Below are 27762 nucleotides of genomic sequence, written 5' to 3'. Positions count from 1 at the left end.
CGTATTCGCTACGGTTCTACACTTATTCGCTTCGTATTCGAATATCCAAATACGTTGTTCGCTTCGTATTCGTTTCGGTTTTCAAAGCACTGTTTGCACGGGATGGTTAAAATGCAGGTGGCGGAGACGTTGCACTGTATGTCGTGATGTAGTAGGGCGATAAGATATCTAACGTAGTTGCTCACTGAAGGAGCAGCGATAACTATATTTGCACTCACATTCATCGAGGACATTTACTTCCTCAGGACGTTCAGCACCAGCGGCGGCAACTTCTGCGGTACCAAATACAATGCATTAAGCAACACAGGTAAATGCGTGAGTTAATCAGGACTTGCGGACTGCGCACAATCTGCAACTCTTCTAACGTTTCCATCAGTGTCACATTCTGATGGGACCATTCATCCGGCTGTGGGATATGAGTCATAAAACGGCTGTTGAAATTTAAATCGCCAAGTGGCAAAATCGAGACTTAAACATGTAGAATTCGACACATTGCTGCCATAATGGCAGTTATCAATTGTTTTTACGAGAATATATTTCCCGCTCAACATATGCTGCTTGCGCAGAAATGCTACACTTGTAGAAGCCATGTGTTATTTGAAAAAAACACTGCATGGACCAGTGATCTGTGCCGCAATCTGTGGACGGTTTCAAAACCATGGTCGACATGTCAGTGGATAATGTCGGAAATTAATATATTGTTCCATAAAGTGTGCATTATTTCCTCGAGTTCATAGCACTGCTGCCGAATTAGAACCCATGTCGACACAAGTTTCATATAGTGTATTGAAATGCAAGATGAAAACACGTACAAGAACAGCACAACACACTCTGATAACACTGATAAAGCACTCCCTCAATAGCCCCCCACCAAATCGCCTTCTTATTTACATTCTCGACTCGTGTAGTACTGTGTCCGTCCTTGGGACGTCTGCTGTGCGGTCATACGCCGAATTTCGGAGGCGATGCATGATGGCATTCTTACGCCGTTGTCAACTGTATCTTACACTTCTTCAGATGTGCACATCATGACAGTAGACACTGTTGCTACACTTTAGACCTTCACGATGGGATGGAATGAAATGGTCGCTCAATCGGTGCAATGCGTCTGTCACCATTCGGACGTAGTCAGAGCGGGGTGTTATGGGTATTCAATTCCCTATCCAAAAGCTAACTTTGGTAGTGCTTTTGGGAAAGGGGAATGAAGGTGACGTCCTCCTGCTCCATGCAAACTTCCCACAGAACCCCTCCCCAAATATTTCCATCGCTACGCTACTGTCTATCACGTACCCAAGCCGGTAGCTGACGCTTCATCACTTGCCGTTGCTGAAATACATTTAAAACGATAGAGCGTCAGCATATACCACAAACCGATGTCCCTAGAAAGATGCAACTGGTATGTCACGATGTCCTAGCATTCAAAATTCAGTGTGTACATTCTAAAAGGACTATACAGAGTGTTTATTTGTATTCGTTACAGAATTTTGAGCAGTTGAGTTTTACGGCCAGATAACATCACCGTGAAGTAAGTATGAAACTACAGAATGACTCAATACTAAAATATATTAATTATTTCTAATTATTGTGTTTCTTGCAAAATCGGGATATCAGAATGAGAGACCCTCCTGGCTGAAAGCCATTCCATGTCTAAAATGTCCCGGAACAAGCACGTGCGTGAAGGCTTCCACCCACGGATATTGATATGTAAATGTTCCGAAACTGTTACCGGGGCACATTTGCATATCACAATTGGAGGATGGAGATTTTAACGCAGGTGCGTGTTTCATGATTTTTTAAATGGCTTTAACCTAGGAAGGTCTATCATCATCCCCCTGTCCCCATGTAGAATGATCAGGTGTACAATCAGAAATCGCATGAGGTCTAGAAGCTAGCGATAATACCACAGCATCATTCCTTTCCTTGAAATATCAGACACGACTGTACTCGATCTCGTCATAACCAAGAAGTGAACGAAAAGCGAGCTTTTCGCGCCTCCTGGTCCTAACTCTATTTTTCTCTTTATATAACATGTACCGAAGAACCCATGGGAAACATGTCCCATACACCCCCTCCCGAAATATTTTCCTCGCTACGTTGCTGTTTTTCACATACCCAAGGCGGAAGCTTCCGACACCTGAGCACTTGACGTCTCTGAAATAAAAATTTAAATGAAAGCGTCAGCATTTACCAGTAAGTGATGTCCACAGGAAGTCGTCACGGTGTGCCACGATGTTTCAGCTTTAAAAATCCAGAGGCCTATATCTAAAAATTTCTATGTATCTGCTGGGTCCGAAAATCACCGTGCTTCAAAACAGGACATCACTGAGCAACGTGTCTGTTTCGCGTTTGTCGATGTCCGTCCAAGTGGCTTGAATCCACTTCCAAGAATGATCCAAGAAGCAATGGTTGATGTACGAGGAAATAAAATAAAACTCCGATCTGAACAGCAGTGGTCCAGAGGACGATTTTCGTCTCATTATGCAATCTCTTCCATTTCTAATGCGAACGAAACAAGGAAACATTAGGCTCCAACACTTCGTTGCAGTCAAACGTGAGACTTGTTGTGTCACTATCGCCAACCACAACACATCTCACCCATCATGTTTGATGCCGAGCTCAAACGACCACCCGTTCAGAACTTTTACCTTCAACACTCTGCATACATCGTGCATCGGAAGCGAGACGGCTGTCGCAAGGTGTCCAGTCGGGAGGGCTATCTTGAAGAGGTGCGTATTTTGAAAAAATAAAATGAGAACGATTCTTGCCGAACCCGCATTGAACAAATAGAAGGTCGTTTTCATCACGGTAGGTCATAATATCGGAAGTGAGGTTCAGCAAACTTACAGGGTATAGACTCACTGATATTTGGCGATAATTCTCTACGTTTACCGTGTCAGTTGTTTTGGGAAACAGTATCACGTTTGCATGAAGCCAGTTTGCACGAAGCCAGTCGAGAGGTAGTACAGCATACAGCACCTTCTAGCGATTCCTGACACAAGTGTTGTGTAATATTTATGCGTACTATTCCGCAGCACGGCAAATTAACTGTTATATATACAGGGTGTCCCAGCTAAGTGTATACAGATTTTTAAAAAATATATATAACAATTTTTCCAAGATGAAATCAATTGCAATATAGCATATGCTGAAGGGCACTCCCTAGGAGGGCATTAGCAAAGTCCAAAGGCAATGTCTTAATTAACTAAGCTACAAAGTTGTCCCAATGAGAACATCTGTTCATTTCGGTCACCTCATATCGTAGCCGTTTCCAGAACAAACATCCGTTCGATAGATCGCCCCCAAAAATTTGTGAAGGAACGCCATTTTTTCTTTATTTTGTTCATTGGCGCTTCTTAGAAGACTCGTCTTTCCTTCATCCCCAATGTGAGAGGGAGAAAGAGCACACTATCACCTCTCACATCCTGGAAAAAGATTGAAAGGAAACAGAACATGCAACCCAAGATAAGGCCAGTTCCGATAGAGTCACCCGATACATTTGTTTTTGTTTTGTTTCCGCAGTTAAAGCTCATCTTCGACGCATGAGGCGGCACGCCTCTTTGTGCTCCCTCACGCCTCTGCGAAGATACGCAATGAACAAAATAAAGAAAAAAATGGCGTCCCTTCACAAATTTTTTGCGGGCGATCTATGGAACGGATTTTGTTCTGAAAACGGCCACGATATCAGGTGACCGAAAGGAACAGATGTTCTCATTGGGACAACTTTCTAGCTTTTATAATTAACAAGTTAATTAATGAAAGTTAATCAAGACATTGCCTTTGGGCTTTGCTAATGCCCTCCTAGGGAGTGCCCTTGAGCACATGCTATATTGCAATTGATTTCATCTTGGAAAAAGTGTTATATATATTTTTAAAGAATATGTATGCACTTAGCTGGGACACCCTGTAGTACTGTAGCGGCCCTGGTTGCGGAATGGGCGTCATGCGCGATTGCGCACAATCTCTTATTCATCGTGTCCTTGCCTGCTACACGTCAAACACAGAATGCTGCTGCTTCATGAACCTATTTTCTTGTCACGGCTATGCAGATCTGACGGCGCTCGAACATGTTCATCGAGCCAGAATTCACGACAACACCTTAGTTTGAAATCCGATTGGCTGTTCGTAGTCTGATGCTTTTGTCGAGAAACAGTAGAACACGATCAAAGACACCATCATACACGGATGAGACGGCCAACGCACTTGACTCCCAACGAAAGACACCGGCGGCCGCCGGCCCGGCGTCCACCAATATCAATTTTTTTTTCGATTTTTTCCGAATTTCAAATGAAACCCCCGAGTGCCAAAATGCCGTTTTCAAATTCTGGCAACCAATCCGGATATGCTTGTGGCGTCCGACCAATAGAGAGGCACCAATGGCTTCAGTCCAATCTAAAGTTCTAACAAGGCTAGCTGCACACAGTGCAGCTTCAATAAATCCGTACGGTTGGATATGTTTAAGTCCTTTCAGAAAGTGTGCGCTATAAAAATACACTAAAGGTTCCAGAAATAGGAGAATTTTTTTTACTTCAATAATCATATTACCAGCTTTATTATATTCGGATTGTTGAACAAGGACCAGTGAACCCTACTGTTCTGTTCGCTGACTGCAGACTTCATTGTGCAATTACCCTACGTGGAGGTTCAAGGTATCGCTTTACCTGAAGACGAAACAGTTGTGGACAGCCATCGAAGATGACCCACCCACGGCTACGGACGCGAGAACCTCATGGAATAAGAAGGACCAGGAGGCCCTCAACATAATCGTCCAGACGCTCTCGGCTAATCAAACTACCTACGTCACCAACCAAACGACCGCAAAATACGCTTGGAATCGCTTGGAACAAGTCAGCGCCGGTTCGAGCAGCGCCGGTAATCTCCGTCGCAACAACCTCCTATATATCCCAGCAGTGTGAGGAAGACCTGTGCTTAGCGATATCACAGACGTTATCCTACCAGCACAACTCGATTCAATTCCAAACCAAGCCAAGAAAAAGCAAAATTAACTTCAACTGACGATTATAATCTGAGGAGAATGCGGAGAATGGCGTCCGGTCTGGCCGGCGGTCCCCTGACTTGGCCAGGCTCCCACAGCTCCCCATAGAGCCCATAGTTTGAGATAATTCAGGCAACACTGGACATGCAACCAATGAAAATTAACTATGATGCCTACCTTTCGGCCAATCAGGAGTCTCTCAGTTTGGCTCGCCTTTCGGCCCGGCACTGGCCAGTACTGGCTACCATCGGCTTTAACTTTTACTGGTTTTCATGCCCGACGCTTGTTATTCCGTATTCCAGAACTACTAGGCAAATTTTTGACAAAATACACATTTATTTGAAACATCGTATTGATTCAATAGTCTGACACAAATATTCACCGTGCCTACAGAGTCCAAATCGTTGCGTTCGTTGACCAAGTTCGAACTCGAAAAACACACACACACTCTACTCCCAGAAGTGAGCGACGCTCACACGAGTGCATGCGATTTCACGGTGAGCCTTTCACCTTTCGTTGGTTGCAGTGCGAAGGTTTCAACGAAGCGGGCAATGCTTGTCGCACGGACACCGAATCCTGTCTCCGTTGTGACTGCATTTGAAAATGCGACGGCGCTCACAAGTGTTCCTCAGGCGTCAGCTCACCACTGCATTCCAGTTCTGAACTCGAGAGACTGTTCGTACGTAGGATAGTTGTGTCGGGAAACATCACAACACGCGTTGAGCCACTTTGACACACGGACAAATCTGGGTCTTCTCTTTGAACAATGCCATCATACCGTGGTGTCAACTGACATCGTCGAGACGCGAGACGCCGCTGCCACTTCTCTGCTTTCTCTTCTCGTAACTGCCCGCCAGACAGGCAGCCCGCGAAAGAATGCTCTTTTGAAACTTTGCCAACCAACAGCGGAGCGCGCAATGTCCTTCGGCCAATGGGTATCAACTATGATGCCTGACGGAGTAATATCACGTGTTTATGACGTGCAAACATTTTTTTAGAGCCGCGAAGAGGGGGAGCTGTGGGGGCCTGACTTGGCCTTCGGGAGAGGAATATCAGTTGCGCTGCGCATGCGCTAGAAGTGATGTCACGTGTCTCTCTTTGCCGCCGCCGTGCCGTCTGCTCGCTTCGCCTGCGCATGCGCTAGCACACAGCGGTTTGTTTGCTTGAGGATGGGATGAGATATGTGGTCTGTGGTAGCGGTGAAGCAACTTTGTATTGTAAAATTGTAAAATGGGCCGCTCTGTTACTACAGATGCAACAAGTGCCAGTCCACTTTTTCTCAGCTGCACCCTCTCAGTTCAGGCAGCAGCAGTACCGGTGTATGTACATAACTTCCAAGACACACGAGTGCAATTCTGAAGCTGGTAAGTACGTCTCATGCTACACACCATTCGCGTTCAGCGCTCTTGTTTTGCATGTGTTGTAGCAAATGATTCAGTGGCATAAACCGGTAGACTGGTGCGTAATGTACACCCATAGTGCCAAGTTTGACTAATTCTGGTGACATGTTCGTAAAATCTGTGTAATCGGACTGTCTACTTGTCACCTGTTCCATCTTAACACCGAAGTCGGTATATGAGTAAGAAATATCGTGGTTTCGGCAATTATCAGCAATCTTCCGTTGTGCTTAATGATTCCTATTATTTTGTATTTGTGTTTTTACTCAGAATTATCATTCTATTCTTAACTGGAGCAACAAAATTACCAAACACATGAGGATTGTGTTGAAACTGAGGACATTGCTTATTTTTACTGATTTCAGATTTTCAGCCACGGAGAGAAGAAATGCAGGATGCAGCCAAGAGTCATTTTACTAAAGGCACAGGGGTAAAACGATTGAAAGATGGAGGTTTAAAGTGTTATTATATTTGTAACTGATTGGATGCTTTTATAGAGAGGACACATCAAAGGAAAAGGTCCATCAAATCACAATGTTCCGTCAGGCGTGGGGACACCTGCCTTGCTGATATGTCTGCAATGTTCCAAACTGGCAAGGTCTCGTTTGTCTTCCAAGCTTCCTATTATGCACATGATTTTGGGGCTGTCCTACACCCCACTTACAAAAACAGAGGAAGATGTAATAGAGGCAGCCCGTGCAGGGGGGGGGGGTATATGTTTATTCACACAAAAGGAGATGTCCAGCCAGGCAAGTGCCGGCTTGCTACTCCTTAAAAAAAGAAAGAAAAAAAAAACAGGTGCGGGAGAAGCCGCGATGACAACGATGTGCTGCGGGCGTACAGGCACTTGTAAAACGCTATGTTGTACTGGAATGTCCGTTTTTTACCTTCATGAAACTATTTGTTTATGTTAGGGAAACTACGTGACGGCATTGCACTCGGCGCACTATGCAGCTCAGTATTCGGGGTGTGCTGGATGGCACGTTTCAAAGGATCCAATTCACCTCACTACAAGGCGGTACTTGTACATCACCATGAGGGACTATAATATATGTTACGGTGAGAGGAAACACGACGACAAATCAAACCAGTGTTGCCTTGTTGGTCAGTTTTATCAGAGCACAAACAAACAGTCCAGTGCTTTCCCTCACACACAAAGGCAAGAAGGATGGTCCTACTGTCTTTCAACAAGGAAATACTGACTTATTGCGAGATGAGGATTTCTTGCTAGTTCTCATGACAGGCATGCAAAAACAGCTGTTAAGGCATTTGGGCACCAACAAAAGTGTGATGAACATAGGAGGAGCAGGAAAGCTAGCTGGTGTTGACTTGATGTTAATGCCGAAGTGTACACCTTCTTTTCGCCCGGTCTCTCTTGCACTTTGTGTATTAAATCTTCATTGCTGGTTTGTGTGTCTATGTGTTTGTCTCGTCCCGTGTTCGTCCTGTGCTTTCCCTCAAATTCAAGGCAATGTTAACATCAAAAGAAAAGTGTGCATAGATTCTACACATAGCACCACAGATGGGTCATTCTATGTGATAGTTGTGTACTGCCACTTCATACATTTTGGGTAATGGTTCAGGTGAAACACTTTACAGCCATGCATGCTCTCCTGCATTGACAACTGAAGACAATATGCCCCATTTTGAGCTTGGTCTGGGGTATATTACAGCAGGTAAATACATTTAAGTGTGGTGATATACATACACATAACACACATAATTGGCAATTTGTATATCCTATAAAGTGCTCTGACCTGAGAAATCTTGTAGAAAAAATTGTGTTAATATTCTGCCAATAAGAAGTGGAATAAAGTTTCCACTCACTGCACTAGGCAGTTTGTTTTATTCCGTGTGTTTATATCTCTCCAGTACTGAGTACTCTCTTGCAATATAACAAGACAACTGCCCCTGACTGATGGTATTGTTTTCTTCAGTTGCAACAGATGCTTTTTACCATGAAAATACTAACATCAGTTGGCATTGCATAAAACCTTGGTGAGCTCAAAGCCGCTGTGTGTATTCTTGTGAATGATTTATCTAAAGAAATGTACACCCTTCCAACATCCATCAGCAAACTCTTCATGACTATATATAATGCATAATTATTTTATTAGATTAAAGGAAAAATATATTGGCATCACACCAGCTCAATTGCCGTCTTTCGTTATCATCAAAAATATGGTGGCCGGGGTACATGACTCTCATCAACATTTTGATAATGTAATTCGCATACAATGCTCAATCATTTTAAAATTCTTCATGCACATCATTACGCCTTGTATATTCAAGTTGGCTTCTACTTTGTCTCATGCTAGTGTTGGCTATCCGTGCGGTAGCCAGAAAATATTACGGGGGGTTCTATGGGGACCTCCCAGATGCACTAGTAAAGGTACGATCTTGGCTATGCAGTGCTAAACCTGCTGTGATACTGCGGAACAAAAATGCCAAACAACTCCGCTTTGTCTCAACAAAGATGCAAGGAGTTAAAACGGGTGCAGCTATGTGAAAGCAGCTATGTGTTCGAACAGCTACTGGGAATTCAGAAGATCATACTATGTGCGTGAAAATAACTAGCACAATCACATATGTTTGTATGTTCATGTGTCTTGCCTCAGCAAATGAGTTCCAATGTATGCTTGATTGCATTTATTTAGCATTTGTTACAAGAGAGCAAAAGTCCTCAAGATATTGCAAATCTATATTGTAAATCTACTCAGTATTGGCCAGTTAGATCACACAGCTTGGTTGATTCATTTTATCAAGCTTTGTTTCACACCTCAAGGAAACGTAGCTCTTCGGTAACCTCAGTGAGCCAAACACGCAGTCCAGGTCCAGTTTTGGATATTTTTACTGGTCTCGTTAGCAATACATCGTTCCAAAATACCACAAATTCCAGCTGGACACTATATCAATGAGCCTGTTGCCTTGCACCTCATCGGAGCGGCCCCCTGCTGGCTAGCAGGAAGATATCGAATAAGAAACAGGTGACTGGCTGTTCTGTCCACCTCTCAGTGTGTGTGGCCACTCCTGTTTGCTGCTAGAGTGTCACTCCCATGAAGAAATGCAACACCCTGGTCCTCCATAAACTTTTGTCCCAATCTGTTTGAATATTGATGCACAGATGGTGTGAAGAAAGCCATAGTAGCAGGGCAGTTTTCAACCAGATTCCAAGAGTGTGCCAAGCAGCAGGAAATACACCCAGCCAGAGGATTTCTGTTGAATTCATGTTTAAGGACCTTCACATCTACATCACTTACTCATGAATGCAACACTGTCCTCTGGTTGGGCATGAAACAATGAATCTTTCAACAGCTCATGACCCACAGTTTGAGAAACACTGGTGTACGCATTCGTCCCAACAATAATCTGGCATCCTACAAAAACACCATCAAACAGGACTTTTCTGCTGATACCGTAGGGTGACATGCAATTACTTTTTGATGATTTGCATTTCTCTTTGTTCATTTGCTATTTGTTTCTAATACTTGTCATGTGTTCTTGGTATTTCTGTTCCCCTCAAATTGTGTAGACATTTGCACTGACTGTGTCTTGGACTGTTCAACAGGGCTTGCCCACTATCAGTATCAGTGTATACTGTCATGGAATAACAATAAAAACCTGAAAAAAAAAAAAACATTTGAAGCACATCTGTCTGACTGATTCCTCTAACAACCTCCTGACAAATGCTCGATGAATGATAGTTCATGTCACCACTCCTTGTGGACAGAAACAAGCTGTAACAGGCCGAGGAAGTTTAGATGATGTGGTGAACCTACGAGTTTGTTGTTGCCTTGAATGGGCAATCATCTCAGAGGTAAAACTTATTTATGTTGACTACTGCCTTCAAAGTCTAACTATAAATTCTTTGTTCTGAACTTGTCTTGGTACACCGGAGTTCACAAGCAAGAGCAGCCTTTTGGGAAGAAAAAGGCAGCAAAATCTCAAATTGGAACACTGACCTTACCGAGCAGTGTTTGTTAGTTGTCGGGGTTGTACGATGTGCAGCTTGGTACAAATCTTTACGGACCACCATGGTGTCACATTTCTCCATTGGAGTGACACCCTAGCATCAAACAAGAGCGGACGCACATACTGAGAGATAGACCCGTTTCCTATTCGATCTCTTGCTGGTAGCTGGCAGGGGACCGCTCCGATGAAGAAAGGCGTAGTGCCGTGAACTTTTGTCTCGGGCTGTACACGCTGTTGTGTTGTACTCATACAAATTCTGAAATGCATGCCACTTCTTAGAGAATCTTTGGAAATTTGAAACCATTATGCCTTAACTGTCAGCTCTGATCATGAGCGAGATGGTAGGGGGCCCCTTAGGAATGTCCCGTTGTGTCCTGGAACCTTGCCAGTCTGGAACAATGCAGACGAATCATCAATGCAGGTTGCCCCATGCCTGACGGAACCTTATGATTTTATGGACCTTTTTCCTTTGACGTTCTTCTCTGTAAAAGCACCCAATCAGTTACAAATATAACAACACTTTAAACCTCCACCTTTCAATCTTTTTACCCCTGTGCCTTTAGTAAAATGACTCTTGGCTACATCCTGCATTTCTTCTCTCCATGCCTGAAAATCTGAAATCAGTAAAAATAAGCAATGTCCTCAGTTTCAACACAATCGTCATGTGTTTGGTAATTTTGTTGCTTCAGTTAAGAATATAATGATAATTCTGAGTAAAAAAACAAATACAAAATAATAGGAACCATTAAGCACAACGAAAGATTACTGATAACTGCCGAAACCACGATATTTCGTATTCATATACCGCGACCAGGTGACAATTAGACAGTCCGATTACACAGATTTCACGGACACGACACCAGAATTAGTGCAACTTGGCACTATGGGTGTACATTACGCACCAGTCTGCCGGTTTATGCCACTGAATTACTTGCTACAACACACGCAAAATAAGAGCGCTGAACGCGAATGGTGTGTAGCATGAGACGTACTTACCAGCTTCAGAATAGCACTCGTGCGTCTTTCACTTGGAAGTTGTGTACCTACATTCACCTGGTGCTGCTGCTGCCTGAACTGAGAAGGTGCAGCTGAGAAAAAGTGGACTGGCACTTGCTGCATCTGTAGTAACAGAGCGGCCCGTTTTACAATTTTGTACAGACGCCCTCACCTTTTGAACCGGGAGCATGAAACTCGCAGGCGTTGCTGAAACGTTCCCTCACCTGTTGAACATCGACGGACGAGCGGGACATCCAGCGAGGAACTTGAACGGAATATTTGGCAAAGTTGCTTCACCGCTACCACAAACACAAACCTCATCCTTAAGCAAACAAACCGCTGTGTGCTAGCGCATGCGCACGCGAAGCGAGCAGACGGCACGGCGGCAGCAAAGGGAGACACGTGACATCCCTTCTAGCGCATGCGCAGCGCAACTGATTTTCCTCTCCCGAAGGCCAAGTGTCCCCTGCGGCTTCCCCGCTCCCCGCTCCAGGGTTACTAGATGCGAGACCCTGATTCCGCCAAAGTGGGAGAAAAAGTAGCCCGAAATACCCAAATAGCCAAATAATATTTCGCGGTGGAAAAGGAGATTTATTACTTTGTTCATGTGTAATTTTGTATTTAGTGCATTACTGCTGCATACTGCCGTTTTTAAACTTTTCAAAATGTATATCTAGGGGCACCAATTCTGTGGAACGTATCTGTGCAATCCTTTGTAAACCTCCGAATTTACCTGCAACCTGTCTTTGAGTGTGTCATGGAACATCCCGTTCCGGAGATCTGTCTTGCTCGGGGCTGATAAATCAGGTGTCCCATTCACGCATAAGACACTCTACTGTATGAGAGAGGCCGCAACGGCGGAACAGGCAAACGAATGTACAAGTATACAAGTAAAGTTAACCACGGCAACAACGTTATGCCAGAGTGAATCTTGCCCTATTCTCAAATCAGCTGGCCTTCTGCGATGTTACCAGAGAGTCCTCGATGCATTCTTTCCCCTTGTGAAAATGTGTCGTTGCTGGTCTTCTGGTAGGAAACTAGCAATTCGGAATCCTCCCTGGGCGTGGCAGAATGATAATGACCTGGAGGAAATGACTGTGACACGTTTGTTGTTTTGTGAACATCTAAAGTGCCCCATAGGCTGAGAAGCACGTCAGGACAGGTACAGGCGAATCGGAAACGGCATGTTGATCTCCATATGTTGTAGGCCGTTGACTACACTTGAACTTTGTTGAACTTTGTTTGAGTTTTCATCGGATCATGTTCGTGATCGACATTTAGTTTGACTCATAGAAATCACGCTAAAACAACTGTGAAAAACTGTTTTTTTACGTGTAGTAAATCACCGCGATTTCGGTGCGTACACTGCATATGATATCCTGAAGAACTTGTGCAGAAGCAACGTTGTTCATTCTACGTTTGGAACCGCTGTTTCAAGTGTATATTCTGACAATGTTGGATCAGTGGCGACCGCCTGATATTGAAAAAAAAAAGAACAAAGCGCCGGAGCTACGTGGCAAAATTGCACTCCTCAACGTTTCTCCGACATTCTTCGAGTGCTGTGTATTCCACGTCGACGCAGCTATTTCGTATTCATATTCTGGAACATATAGGTTGCCTGTTACCTCTGCACCACTGCGAAAAGGGCACCGTACCAATTGCTGGAGGACGTTGCTAATTTTATGTAGACTCTCCAACGTTCCTGTGAAACACATATATCGGTACTGCTGTTTCGTACCCACATTCTGACAGCGTTGGACAGGTGGTGACTGCCCCACATTGCAAAAAAAAGCACCGTACCAATGCCGGAACAACGTTACAAATTTGATGAAGACCCCTCAACGTTTCTCCGACATTGTTCCCATGCTGTGAACGCCACGTCGCTACAGTTATTTCGTACCCATATTTTGACAACGTTGGACCGGTAGCGACTGCCCCACATTGCAAGGAAAACACCATAGCAATGCTGGAACAATGTTACAGATTTGATGTAGACCTCTCAACGTTTGTCCGAGATTGGTCCAACGCTGTGAACGTCACGTCGGTGCAGCTATTTCGTATTCATATTCTGAGAACATTGGCCCGGCGACGACTGCCCCACATTGGAAGAAAAGCACCATAGCAATACTGGAAGAATGTTACAAATTTGATGCAGAGCCCTCAACGTTTGTACGACATTGTTCCAATGCTGTGAACGCCACGTGGATACAGCTATTTCGTATCCATATTCTGACATCGTTAGACCGGTGGCGACTGTCGCACATTGGAAAAACGGCACCGTACCAATGCCGGAACAACGTTATAAATTTGATGTATACCCCTCAACGTTTCCCCGACATTGTTCCAACGCTGTGAGCGCCAAGTCTATACATGTATTTCGTATCCATATTCTGACAGCGTTGGACCGGCAGAGACTGCCCCACATTGGAAGAAAAGCGCCATAGCAATGCTGGAAGAATGCTACAAATTTGATCTAGACCCCTCAACGTTTCCCCGACATTGTTCCAACGCTGTGAACGCCAAGTCTATACAGGTATTTCGTATCCATATTCTGACAGCGTTGGACCGGCAGCGACTGCCCCACATTGGAAGAAAAGCGCCATAGCAATGCTGGAAGAATGCTACAAATTTGATCTAGACCCCTCAATGTTTGTCCGACATTGTTCCGATGCTGTGAACGCCGCGTCGGTACAGCTATGTCGTATCCATATTCTGACAGCGTTGGACCGGCAGCGACTGCCCCACATTGGAAGAAAAGCGCCATAGCAATGCTGGAAGAATGCTACAAATTTGATCTAGACCCCTCAATGTTTGTCCGACATTGTTCCGATGCTGTGAACGCCGCGTCGGTACAGCTATGTCGTACCCATATTCTGACAGCGATGGACCGGCAGCGACTGCCCCACATTGGAAGAAAAGCGCCATAGCAATGCTGGAAGAATGCTACAAATTTGATCTAGACCCCCCAATGTTTATCCGACATTGTTCCAATGCTGTGAACGCCGCGTCGGTACAGCTATGTCGTATCCATATTCTGACAGCGTTGGACCGGCAGCGACTGCCCCACATTGGAAGAAAAGCGCCATAGCAATGCTGGAAGAATGCTACAAATTTGATCTAGACCCCTCAATGTTTGTCCGACATTGTTCCGATGCTGTGAACGCCGCGTCGGTACAGCTATGTCGTATCCATATTCTGACAGCGTTGGACCGGCAGCGACTGCCCCACATTGGAAGAAAAGCGCCATAGCAATGCTGGAAGAATGCTACAAATTTGATCTAGACCCCTCAATGTTTGTCCGACATTGTTCCGGTGCTGTGAACGCCGCGTCGGTACAGCTATGTCGTACCCATATTCTGACAGCGATGGACCGGCAGCGACTGCCCCACATTGGAAGAAAAGCGCCATAGCAATGCTGGAAGAATGGTACAAATTTGATCTAGACCCCTCAATGTTTATCCGACATTGTTCCAATGCTGTGAACGCCGCGTCGGTACAGCTATGTCGTATCCATATTCTGACAGCGTTGGAACGGCAACGACTGCCCCACATTGGAAGAAAAGTGTCATAGCAATGCTGGAAGAATGCTACAAATTTGATCTAGACCCCTCAATGTTTGTCCGACATTGTTCCAATGCTGTGAACGCCGCGTCGGTACAGCTATGTCGTATCCATATTCTGACAGCGTTGGAACGGCAGCGACTGCCCCACATTGGAAGAAAAGCGCCATAGCAATGCTGGAAGAATGCTACAAATTTGATCTAGACCCCTCAATGTTTGTCCGACATTGTTCCGATGCTGTGAACGCCGCGTCGGTACAGCTATGTCGTATCCATATTCTGACAGCGTTGGAACGGCAACGACTGCCCCACATTGGAAGAAAAGCGCCATAGCAATGCTGGAAGAATGCTACAAATTTGATCTAGACCCCTCAATGTTTGTCCGACATTGTTCCAATGCTGTGAACGCCGCGTCGGTACAGCTATGTCGTATCCATATTCTGACAGCGTAGGAACGGCAACGACTGCCCCACATTGGAAGAAAAGCGCCATAGCAATGCTGGAAGAATGCTACAAATTTGATCTAGACCCCTCAATGTTTGTCCGACATTGTTCCAATGCTGTGAACGCCGCGTCGGTACAGCTATGTCGTAACCATATTCTGACAGTGTTGGACCGGCAGCGACTGCCCCACATTGGAAGAAAAGCGCCATAGCAATGCTGGAAGAATGCTACAAATTTGATCTAGACCCCTCAATGTTTGTCCGACATTGTTCCGATGCTGTGAACGCCGCGTCGGTACAGCTATGTCGTATCCATATTCTGACAGCGTTGGACCGGCAGCGACTGCCCCACATTGGAAGAAAAGCGCCATAGCAATGCTGGAAGAATGCTACAAATTTGATCTAGACCCCTCAATGTTTGTCCGACATTGTTCCGGTGCTGTGAACGCCGCGTCGGTACAGCTATGTCGTATCCATATTCCGACAGCGTTGGACCGGCAGCGACTGCCCCACATTGGAAGAAAAGCGCCATAGCAATGCTGGAAGAATGCTACAAATTTGACCTAGACCCCTCAATGTTTGTCCGACATTGTTCCAATGCTGTGAACGCCGCGTCGGTACAGCTATGTCGTATCCATATTCTGACAGCGTTGGACCGGCAGCGACTGCCCCACATTGGAAGAAAAGCGACATAGCAATGCTGGAAGAATGCTACAAATTTGATCTAGACCCCTCAATGTTTGTCCGACATTGTTCCAATGCTGTGAACGCCGCGTCGGTACAGCTATGTCGTATCCATATTCCGACAGCGTTGGACCGGCAGCGACTGCCCCACATTGGAAGAAAAGCGCCATAGCAATGCTGGAAGAATGCTACAAATTTGACCTAGACCCCTCAATGTTTGTCCGACATTGTTCCAATGCTGTGAACGCCGCGTCGGTACAGCTATGTCGTATCCATATTCCGACAGCGTTGGACCGGCAGCGACTGCCCCACATTGGAAGAAAAGCGCCATAGCAATGCTGGAAGAATGCTACAAATTTGACCTAGACCCCTCAATGTTTGTCCGACATTGTTCCAATGCTGTGAACGCCGCGTCGGTACAGCTATGTCGTATCCATATTCTGACAGCGTTGGACCGACAGCGTTGGACCGGCAGCGACTGCCCCACATTGGAAGAAAAGCGCCATAGCAATGCTGGAAGAATGCTACAAATTTGATCTAGACCCCTCAATGTTTGTCCGACATTGTTCCAATGCTGTGAACGCCGCGTCGGTACAGCTATGTCGTATCCATATTCCGACAGCGTTGGACCGGCAGCGACTGCCCCACATTGGAAGAAAAGCGCCATAGCAATGCTGGAAGAATGCTACAAATTTGATCTAGACCCCTCAATGTTTGTCCGACATTGTTCCAATGCTGTGAACGCCGCGTCGGTACAGCAATGTCGTATCCATATTCCGACAGCGTTGGACCGGCAGCGACTGCCCCACATTGGAAGAAAAGCGCCATAGCAATGCTGGAAGAATGCTACAAATTTGACCTAGACCCCTCAATGTTTGTCCGACATTGTTCCAATGCTGTGAACGCCGCGTCGGTACAGCTATGTCGTATCCATATTCCGACAGCGTTGGACCGGCAGCGACTGCCCCACATTGGAAGAAAAGCGCCATAGCAATGCTGGAAGAATGCTACAAATTTGACCTAGACCCCTCAATGTTTGTCCGACATTGTTCCAATGCTGTGAACGCCGCGTCGGTACAGCTATGTCGTATCCATATTCTGACAGCGTTGGACCGACAGCGTTGGACCGGCAGCGACTGCCCCACATTGGAAGAAAAGCGCCATAGCAATGCTGGAAGAATGCTACAAATTTGATCTAGACCCCTCAATGTTTGTCCGACATTGTTCCAATGCTGTGAACGCCGCGTCGGTACAGCTATGTCGTATCTGTGATAACTAGTAGAGACATTGAGTAGCAACAGCAACGTTTATTCCAAGGTGGAACCGCGACTGGAATGCAGCGCGGACCGGCCAACAAGCACACAAACAACAACCCTCAGCGCGAGCCAAAATCAACCTTAGCTTCGTCACCTGAAGCTCTATCACACTTCCCCCTTTAAGCAACACCGTATCTGTCTGGTTCACGACGACTACGTAACGGGTAGCGACGACTGCCCGTGACGGCGCTCGGACGCTCCGTCGAAGCGCGACTGACGTTGTGATCCGCTTCTGTCGATAAGATATGAGGGCGGTCGGAATGAGAAAACTGCGAGAAGGTCCCGCTTGACGTCCCTTCCACTTCCGGAAACGGCAAGGGAAACTCTTCATTAGGATCGTCAATCGCTGCAGGGCGACATCGTACATCGGAAGCGGGAATGTTCTTCGAACCTCTCCAGGACTCCACAGTTTCTCTCCGTTTCAGATGATCTTTATGGACTCTGTGAACTTTCCCAGAGGCATCTCTCACCGTAAAGATGACGGAGCCCTGCTTGCTCACAATCGTCCCTGTCTTCCAGTGTCCCTTCTTGGAGTTGTCCAACATCCAGACTCCTTGGTCGACAGAGAACTGTGTGTCCTGAGTTCGTCTGTCATAATTTCGCTTTTGACGCTCCCGTGCCAGACTATCTCTTCCAGAACACGTCACCACAGATGGACGGACGAGATCAAGTAGAGAACGATAGTGTCTGTTATTCAACAGCTCACAAGGAGGGCGGCCTGTGGTGACATGCGGGGTCACTCGGTATTTAAAAAGAAAGTCACGAAGTTTGTCCTTGTCACCTCCCTCTTCGAACCGACGTAGAGCAGTCTTGAAAGTTCTCACAAAATTCTCCGCCAGACCATTTGACTGCGGATGGTATGTCGGAGTGAGGACGTGGTGTATTCCTCGTTGTTTCAAGAAATCCTCGAAGACCTGACTTGTGAATGGCGGTCCATTGTCTGTGACGAGAACTTCCGGTAGACCGTTTTGGACAAAAATATCTTGAAAAGCACTGATCGTTTTCAGAGCATTGGTACCAGTCATCTGGATGATGTCGGGCCATTTGCTGAAGGCATCAATAACAATCAAATAGTGCTTCCCATGAAGCTCTGCGAAATCCGCGTGAAGACGATGCCACGCCTTGTCAGGTTGCTCCCACTGATGTAAGGGAACAGGGATCTCCTGCGCAGCCACTGCCGAGCACTGCTCGCAGTTCCTGACCCTCGATTCAATGTCCTTATCTAGACCAGGCCACCAAATATACGAACGAGCAAGCATCTTCATTTTCGATTGGCCGATATGGCAGTCATGCAGAATATCCAGAAGTTTGTGCCTCAACTTGGTTGGCACAACTGTGCGCATTCCCCAAAGTATGCAGCCCTTGTGCATCGTTAGCTCCGTCTGCCGCTGGTAAAACGGGGATAGATCCGGTGCAACATGACCTGGCCATCCACGTGAAACATATTTCGCTACCTTTGTTAGCATGGGCTCCTCAAGTGTGGCAGCGGCAATGTCCTTAGCCGTCACTGGAAGGGTTGACATGTGGTAATCTTGGACCGCAAAAATTTCGTCCGTTCCAACGCTGAAAACACCCTCTTCTGCGGCCTTGTCAAATTCATGGTCCGGTCCTTCTGGAAGCCGGGAGAGACCGTCTGCGTTCGCAATTTTCGACGATCCCTTGAACTGGATGTCGAAACTGTAGGACATTAGGATGAGTGCCCAACGCTGTAACCGGCTTGCTGTCGTTACAGGGATACCTCTTGATGGCCCAAAAATTACCGTAAGGGGCTTGTGGTCGGTGTACAATACGAATTTCCGGCCCCACAGGTACTGGTGGAATTTCTTAACGCCGAAAATGATGGCCAAGGCCTCTCGTTCAATTTGGGCATACTTTGTCTCTGCAACGGTGAGTGTCTTTGACGCGTGCGCGATTGGTCTATCTACCCCGTGGAGCCGGTGGTAGATAACTGCTCCGAGACCTTTTGAAGAGGCGTCGACTGCCAAGAAAATTTCCTTAGTGGGATCGTAGTGTGTTAACACCTTCGCTGAAGCTAGCATGCTCTTGATGCTCTCAAAGGCTTCGACGCACGCAGAAGTCCAACACCACGACGCTCCCTTCTTGAGTAAATCATTTAAAGGTGAACACACATCCGCCAGGCCCTCCAAGTATTTGCCATAGTGCTGAACCATGCCTAAGAAGGAACGTAGTTCTGATACTTGATTGGGCGGTGGCATGTTAAGGATCGCTGACACCTTCTTCGGAGAGGGCCGAAATCCGTCGGCATCCACGATGTGACCGAGATACTCCACTTGGGTTTGCAGGAAAGCACATTTCTCCCGCTTCAGAGTGAATCCGAATTCTTGCAGTCTTGCTAGGACCTTAGACAGATTGCTGAGATGTTCTTCGTCGTTACGGCCCGTGACAATAATGTCGTCGAGATAGCAAGCCACAGACGGTAGTCCTGAGATAACTTGCTCCATCGTGCGCTGGAAAACAGCAGGTGCCGAGGCTATCCCGAAAGGCATACGATTGAATTGGAAGAGCTTGTGTCTCCCGGTGGACATCGATGCACGTCCATTCTGACACATCTTAGCTATATGACCAGCCTTCCCGCAAGAGTGGCATTCTTCTTTCTTGAATCTACATGCATCGGGTCCGTGGTTGGTATTCCCACAGCGGAAACACCTGCGACGGACGGTCTCTGGTCCCGCAATCTTGTGGACAGGAACTTCAGAATGAAGCTGGCGTGACTCTGCTTCTGCCGCCAACGAACTCTCCGCCAAACGAATGGCTGACTCCAACGTCAACTCTTTTTCCAGGACAAGTCTTGCTCGCACCCTCGGATCCCGTAAGCCAACGATGAAGGCTGTCAACAACGAGCAAGCCCGGGTGTCCCTCTCGCCTTCATATTCGCAGCGGCCAACAATGGCCGAGAGTCTCTCCACAAAGTCCTTTACCGACTCGTTTTCCTCCTGTCGAGACGAGAAAAGCTTGAAACGCTCAAATTCTTTGAACCGCTTCGGTGTGTAATGTTCCGACGGCTTTGCCATGATGTCACTGGAAGAAACTTCCATAACGTCCTTGGGTTGCAGTAGATTGTACAGGCGCTTGAAAACTTCCGGGCTCAACGAAGAAATGAGGAGATCTCTTTTGTCGGCGTCGTCGGTAACTCTCCCTACCCGAATAGCAGCGAGGAACCTCACTTGAAACATGTTCCATTCTTCCTTCGAAGGATCGAACGTTCCCGGACCACGAAAGCCGCGAAGTCCCTGAGGTACTCCACTTGTCGAGCTGGATGACTCTTCGTCCGCTACTAGCATCGTAGAAGGTCAGACTCGTCGCCAGTTGTGATAACTAGTAGAGACATTGAGTAGCAACAGCAACGTTTATTCCAAGGTGGAACCGCGACTGGAATGCAGCGCGGACCGGCCAACAAGCACACAAACAACAACCCTCAGCGCGAGCCAAAATCAACCTTAGCTTCGTCACCTGAAGCTCTATCACAGTATCCATATTCCGACAGCGTTGGACCGGCAGCGACTGCCCCACATTGGAAGAAAAGCGCCATAGCAATGCTGGAAGAATGCTACAAATTTGATCTAGACCCCTCAATGTTTGTCCGACATTGTTCCAATGCTGTGAACGCCGCGTCGGTACAGCTATGTCGTATCCATATTCCGACAGCGTTGGACCGGCAGCGACTGCCCCACATTGGAAGAAAAGCGCCATAGCAATGCTGGAAGAATGCTACAAATTTGACCTAGACCCCTCAATGTTTGTCCGACATTGTTCCAATGCTGTGAACGCCGCGTCGGTACAGCAATGTCGTATCCATATTCTGACAGCGTTGGACCGACAGCGTTGGACCGGCAGCGACTGCCCCACATTGGAAGAAAAGCGCCATAGCAATGCTGGAAGAATGCTACAAATTTGATCTAGACCCCTCAATGTTTGTCCGACATTGTTCCAATGCTGTGAACGCCGCGTCGGTACAGCTATGTCGTATCCATATTCCGACAGCGTTGGACCGGCAGCGACTGCCCCACATTGGAAGAAAAGCGCCATAGCAATGCTGGAAGAATGCTACAAATTTGATCTAGACCCTCAATGTTTGTCCGACATTGTTCCAATGCTGTGAACGCCGCGTCGGTACAGCTATGTCGTATCCATATTCCGACAGCGTTGGACCGGCAGCGACTGCCCCACATTGGAAGAAAAGCGCCATAGCAATGCTGGAAGAATGCTACAAATTTGACCTAGACCCCTCAATGTTTGTCCGACATTGTTCCAATGCTGTGAACGCCGCGTCGGTACAGCTATGTCGTATCCATATTCTGACAGCGTTGGACCGACAGCGTTGGACCGGCAGCGACTGCCCCACATTGGAAGAAAAGCGCCATAGCAATGCTGGAAGAATGCTACAAATTTGATCTAGACCCCTCAATGTTTGTCCGACATTGTTCCAATGCTGTGAACGCCGCGTCGGTACAGCTATGTCGTATCCATATTCCGACAGCGTTGGACCGGCAGCGACTGCCCCACATTGGAAGAAAAGCGCCATAGCAATGCTGGAAGAATGCTACAAATTTGATCTAGACCCCTCAATGTTTGTCCGACATTGTTCCAATGCTGTGAACGCCGCGTCGGTACAGCTATGTCGTATCCATATTCCGACAGCGTTGGACCGGCAGCGACTGCCCCACATTGGAAGAAAAGCGCCATAGCAATGCTGGAAGAATGCTACAAATTTGACCTAGACCCCTCAATGTTTGTCCGACATTGTTCCAATGCTGTGAACGCCGCGTCGGTACAGCTATGTCGTATCCATATTCTGACAGCGTTGGACCGGCAGTGACTGCCCCACATTGAAAAAAAAAAACATTGTACCAGTGCCGGAGCAATGTTACAGATTTTATGGATATCTTCTAGCGTTTCACCAACATTGTTCCAGTGCTGGGAATTTCACGTTGGGATAACATCATAAGATGCCTATTCCAGCAATATTTCCAATTCGTAATCAAATGTTGCATAAATATTGCGGCAAGGCTGTGAAATAACGTTGGTATTCCAATATGAATGGAACGTCGCAGTGACATTGCCAACATTGGTCAACGTAACCAATGTTGCACCAACATTATTCCTACACTTTGTGTTGCTTGGGTACTGATGAGGTTTTGATAGGGTAGGTCCTTTAGCCCCTCATTCGTGCTAACACTCCTTTGCTTTTCGCCCCGTCTTTCTTGCGGAGGAGGTGCTCTTTCGATTGGCGTTTCAGCCGGTTTGCAGGTACCGGCTGGTTTCTCACGCCCTCACGTAGGAGGGCGTACCTTACCTTTCTGGGGTAAGGTCAGAGGCCGAAGAAACACGGATTTCACTGATGTAAACTTCGCTAATCATAACATCAGCTTTATTATATTCGGGATTTCATTGATGTATCGAAGTATCGACGATATAGAATCGAGTATTTGTATCGAAAATCAATTTCGGTTGTGTATCTTGTATCGGTATTGGTTTTTTTTTTGGATATCGAGTATTGGTATCGAAGGTACTCTATAAGTATCGTGCTAATCTCTGGCTGGAACACATAGAAATATCAAATACATACAAAGCCTCAAGTGCCTAAGAAATCAATGATGAAAGATGGAAGTCACTGAAAAGGTTAGCCAGCTGTTAGACTCGGACACACATTTTCTGGTTACCGGTCCAGGGCTTTACCAATTGAGCTATGCTGACACACCTCCCAGCAATTTCCAAGGGTGCGTCATCTGAAGGGACAAACCATACACCTGCATTTGAGGCTTTGTATGTATTTGTCCTTTCTGTGTGTTCCAGCTTCAGCAGATGAATTGTCTCATGTTCGACAAATGCCGCTTGCGTCTATCCTGTCGTATGAATGTGTGTATGAGTGAGAAAAATGTAAGAGTGAAAACGGGGATGAGTGAGTGAGAGAGAGTGGTTGCTTTGTCCCTTCAGATGACGCAGGCTTGGAAGTGGCTGGGAGGTGTGTTAGCTTAGCTCAATTGTTAAGCCCTGGACTGGTAATCCAGAAGATGTGGATTCGAGTCCTACAGCTGGCTAACATTTTCAGTGACTTTCATCTTTCATCTTTTAGAGCGCCCACCCTGTAGGTATAACATCTGAATCGAATGAAACAAACACCCTGGTGTTATATCCCTGCTGTTGATATCTAGTTGGATCTTCGGCGTACTGTGTGCCTATATCTATCGTGGGACAAAATTCTAGTCGTGGTTCTTTTATCAATGAAAGCAGCTCCATCAGCGTCACATACGGTACATATTTTCTGTCGGATAACATAGTGCGCCCATGATCGATTTTCTGAGGAGGCATGGGCTGTCTCGCAGCTGCCTCCTCCCGTGCCACCAGGCCCCTTACAGTACATCAACACCCGTTAGGTATCCCCTGCCATTTGGGCACGCAGAACTCTTACCCCTGGAGTTCCCCCATGTCAGGAGTCAATTTCATTTTCTAACGGAGACATAAAAAGCAAACACTCTTCCGCATCCTTCAGGGAGGAACAATCTGCGAAAAGCAGCGCGGTCCGAATAAAACAACAACCAACGAAAGAAACTATTTTGCATAGGGTGTGTCTAAATAGGCCCAGGTAAAGTTAAGCATATATGCGTGTTAAAGAAGTGGTGTACTAACAGACTAGGGAACGACCTCAAGTCACAAGTTATTTCTAAAATACCTCCCGACTCTTGTACATCATACGCTATATCGTTATGTGACTGAAAGTAAATCAATGTCTCTCTCTCTCTCTCTTTTGTTTCTTTCTAGAAGATACGAAGGCAGAAAAATAGGCGCTGTCAAGTTGCCGCTGGTGAGTAAATCAAATAATGATATTAAACGGTAGGAGCAACTTATTTATTTACACATGGTAACAAGACTTTCGTGCACGAGAGTGCGCTGCTTCTGGTTACAAAAATACGAACATGGTACAGGAACATATATACAGTTGACGGGAGAGTTTTAGCATGAGAGGGTAACAGGGGGATGGAAAGGATGCAGATACAGATAAAAATGAAAAGAACAAATACAAACGCAGGGATGATATCCCTGCGTTTGTATTTATGTTCTTTTCATTTTCACCTGTATTTGCATCCTTTCCATCACCCTGTTACCCTCTCATGCTAAAACTCTCCCGTCAACTGTATATATGTTCTTTTGTATGATGTTCGTATTTTTGTAACCTGAAGTGCGGTCGCGTGCACGAAAGTCTTGTGACCATTTGTAAATAAATAAGTTGCTCCTACCGTTTAATATCTTTTTTTTTTCTAGGTAAGTTCAATGATAAGCTGGTCCATGTAACACTTGATTTCATGGCAAACCTCGTAAGCGATGCTACTTGCTTACACGTCACATTACACATGACGCGCATGCTTATAAATGCGTTAACTGCAATTTTCAGTTGTACAGAACTCACCACTCATGCTGCAATGTGGTACTTTTTTTGTGGGGAGGGGGGGGGGGGGGGGGGTGGCGGCGCTTTGGGCAGCCCTGTATGAGGACGTAGATGTCGATACTCCTAACAAGTAAATCATCATCGGCACAGCGCAGCAGATTTATCCGTACCTACAACACTTCGAACGCACGCAAATGTTTTGCAACTCCACCAACCTTTTTTTTCCCCTGTGTACCACTGTTACTTGTACTTGCACCCCTATCTTGGTGCAACCCTCCTCCGCCCCCAAGAGCGAACGGTTCTGAATAAAATCCTCGAGCGCAGGCAGTAGCCATTATACTATCAACACGAAGGGGTACTTACGCAGTGCCGCGGTAGAACCGGACATGGCTGTCATCTGGTTTGCAAAAAAGACGTTTCGGGAATTGGTTTTTGCATGGAAAACATTAAGTGTTTGAAGGCTACGATTTAACACACAGCAATGGATAAGCGAGTCCGAAGCGGAAGAACTGTAGTGCTTTAATAAATAAGTCAAGCTAATGATCAGTGCTTCGAATAAAAGGTTTCTTGTAAAGGCTTATAAGTCTTTCTGGGACGAGGTCCCAGCTGGCTAAAAACCAGGTTTTGAGGGTCATGTAATTTCAATGAACATGGACGCAGGGTCGAAGTATTCTATAGCCCCCCAATATGTGTTTAGTCGAAACATTTCAACCACATTCCACTGGAAACTACATCCATGAAATGTCGAAGTGTGACAAGTGAATATTTCTTACCTGATGACGCAGTTCAAGTAAAATTTCAAGATAAATGTTCCAGGATCCAACTCAATCTTGAGGAAACCCCGTGACCAGCACTGTTTGATCAAGAATTGATTAATTAATTGAGATTGCTTGAAGAAAAAAAAATCTGTTCTAAAAATCTGCAAAGGCGAAGTCGACAAAAGACTACGAGGTAGCTTTCGAAACTGCTCGAGAAATTATTGCATGTGACACTCGTGCACTGCAATCCGCAGCTACCATCCCGACTCAATTGTGATGCCAGACGTATCGGCACGATCTCACAAAGTGCCTGATGGGACGGAAAGGCCAATCGCATTTTTCTCGTCAACTCTAAAAATGGCGGAAAAGAACTACTCACAATTCAGCTTAGGCAATTAGGGTTCACAATTCACAAACAGGCCTTAGCCATTGTCTGGGATGCGCACATGTTCTACGCTTACTTATATGGCACATTGCAGGCTTCCAACACATCAACCGTTGACGCAGATATCCTCACCAATGACGGGGATATCTGCAATCTAATGTAACATCCAAGCAGCACCCTTCCAACGCTATGCTCTCTTCCTCTCCGGCATGGACTAGGATATAGTGTATAAGGAGTCAGAAGCGAACGGCAATGCTCACGTTCGTCGCGCTTATCTATCCCAGATGTTCCACCGGTGAAGCTGAGCTTGAGCATTTAAGCCACCTCCTGTTAACTTCCTGTTGCTCATGCACAACTGCGAGACGCTATCCGACGAGATGTATCCAAGATATATTTTAGTGTCACGAATGGCTGGGACAATTCTAACTCGGACCAAGATCTTGTGCTGTACAGCCAATTCCAAAATCTCGTCGTTATATATGTCGTCTCTATCAAGCTCGCCCATAATCTCAGTTGTCTCGCGACGTAGACCCCGAATTATTATTATCTATCAAGCGTCGACGAAGGAGAAAGCCCTTCCTTTTCGTGTTGAGATAGCCGCTATAAATTCGACTGGATAACTTTCCACGACCGCGTTCCCTTAATAAATTAACCAATGACTTCTATTGAACTTACCTTTATGTTGAGGCGGATATTTCTGCAAAACAAAGTCGCACAATGAATCGTACTACATCCACAGAATGAAAGCTCATGAACGCGTGACGTACTTCTTCTGCTTCATCTCATGTACGCCATGTATGAGCGCTGTGGAGAAATTCGCTCTTCCAGATAACTTTACTCACGAAGCGGGAGATATTTACGCATCAGACACGACTGCAGCATCTAGAAAAGTAACGGGCAACGCAGTAAATATATATATATATATATATAACTAGGATTCCTGCCTTCCCGGTTTATCCGGAATAATCGGGAAAACATACCGCAGTATAGGTAAATCCATTTGAATCTTGAAACTATTAAAAACGCTCAGTAACCTCACACGTGAGAACAATACATAGATACATAGGTGAAAAATATGTGATCAATCGTATATTTTTGTGGTATACTTTAGCCACGTACGACAGCACAAGCGACTTTGCCTAAAGCCAACAACTTTATTACAAGATGATGACTAAGGAGTTTCATCGTCAGAGGCGATTGACTGTGTCTGACTTTCATTGACAGCAATTTCATCTCGCCAAAGTCAACATATATACGTCGTTGATCGGTCGTTTTTCTGTTGCGTGCTCATTAAACCGTATTTCGACATGCATACTGAAACACTATGCGTGGGTGTTGCACAATTGTTCGAAAGAACGGTATCATGAGCTAAAAAGCACGTATCTCTATGATTTTCGTTTCGGCAACATCAGCATCGATAGAAGAAGCTGAGGAGAATCGGCATGCGGTTTGAGACTGGCGTATGTTACGCCATGTGCTTGTAGTGAAGAGTGTCCAGAATATGACCCCAACGCATATACTGCTTTTTGTTATTGAGGGTCGCAGTTTCCTTCTGTTCTCGTTCCCCGATGCTTGGTGTGTATAAATATCGCATGTTTATGCATAACTTTATATGTGGACCACAAGAGCAGACATATATAAATGTCAGATAGGTACAACATTTCAAGCAGCATATATGTTTATCTGTCGGTATAACTGTTCTACTATGCGTTCTGCCTGCACAGGTAGAGACATCTCGCCGTTAATAGTTCTACCCGAGGAGGAGGTTTAACTGCGCCTACAACGCCGCTGTACCCGAAGCGAAACAAAAAACTCAAAGTTGTTTCTTTTACTAGAAGCACCGTGTACGGAGA

General features: G+C 46.0%; 1 protein-coding gene and 1 long non-coding RNA gene across 2 annotated transcripts in view; both read right to left on the bottom strand.

Moving 5' to 3' along the window:
• LOC135376279 (uncharacterized) overlaps positions 1-27762 on the bottom strand; it is a 329348-nt gene that overhangs the window by 211524 nt on the left and 90062 nt on the right. The gene's annotated exons all lie outside the window — the stretch shown is intronic.
• On the bottom strand, positions 219-26667 carry LOC135376256 (uncharacterized). Its single transcript, XR_010417597.1, has 6 exons — positions 26585-26667; positions 25540-25619; positions 25130-25163; positions 2113-2151; positions 1291-1326; positions 219-272 (listed from the first exon to the last, which is right to left on the bottom strand). It is a non-coding gene; the product is annotated as an uncharacterized LOC135376256 (long non-coding RNA).

This window comes from Ornithodoros turicata, chromosome 1 (assembly GCF_037126465.1).
Source record: "Ornithodoros turicata isolate Travis chromosome 1, ASM3712646v1, whole genome shotgun sequence".
NCBI classification, from domain to species: domain Eukaryota; kingdom Metazoa; phylum Arthropoda; class Arachnida; order Ixodida; family Argasidae; genus Ornithodoros; species Ornithodoros turicata.
This window is presented reverse-complemented; position numbering and strand designations above follow the sequence as displayed.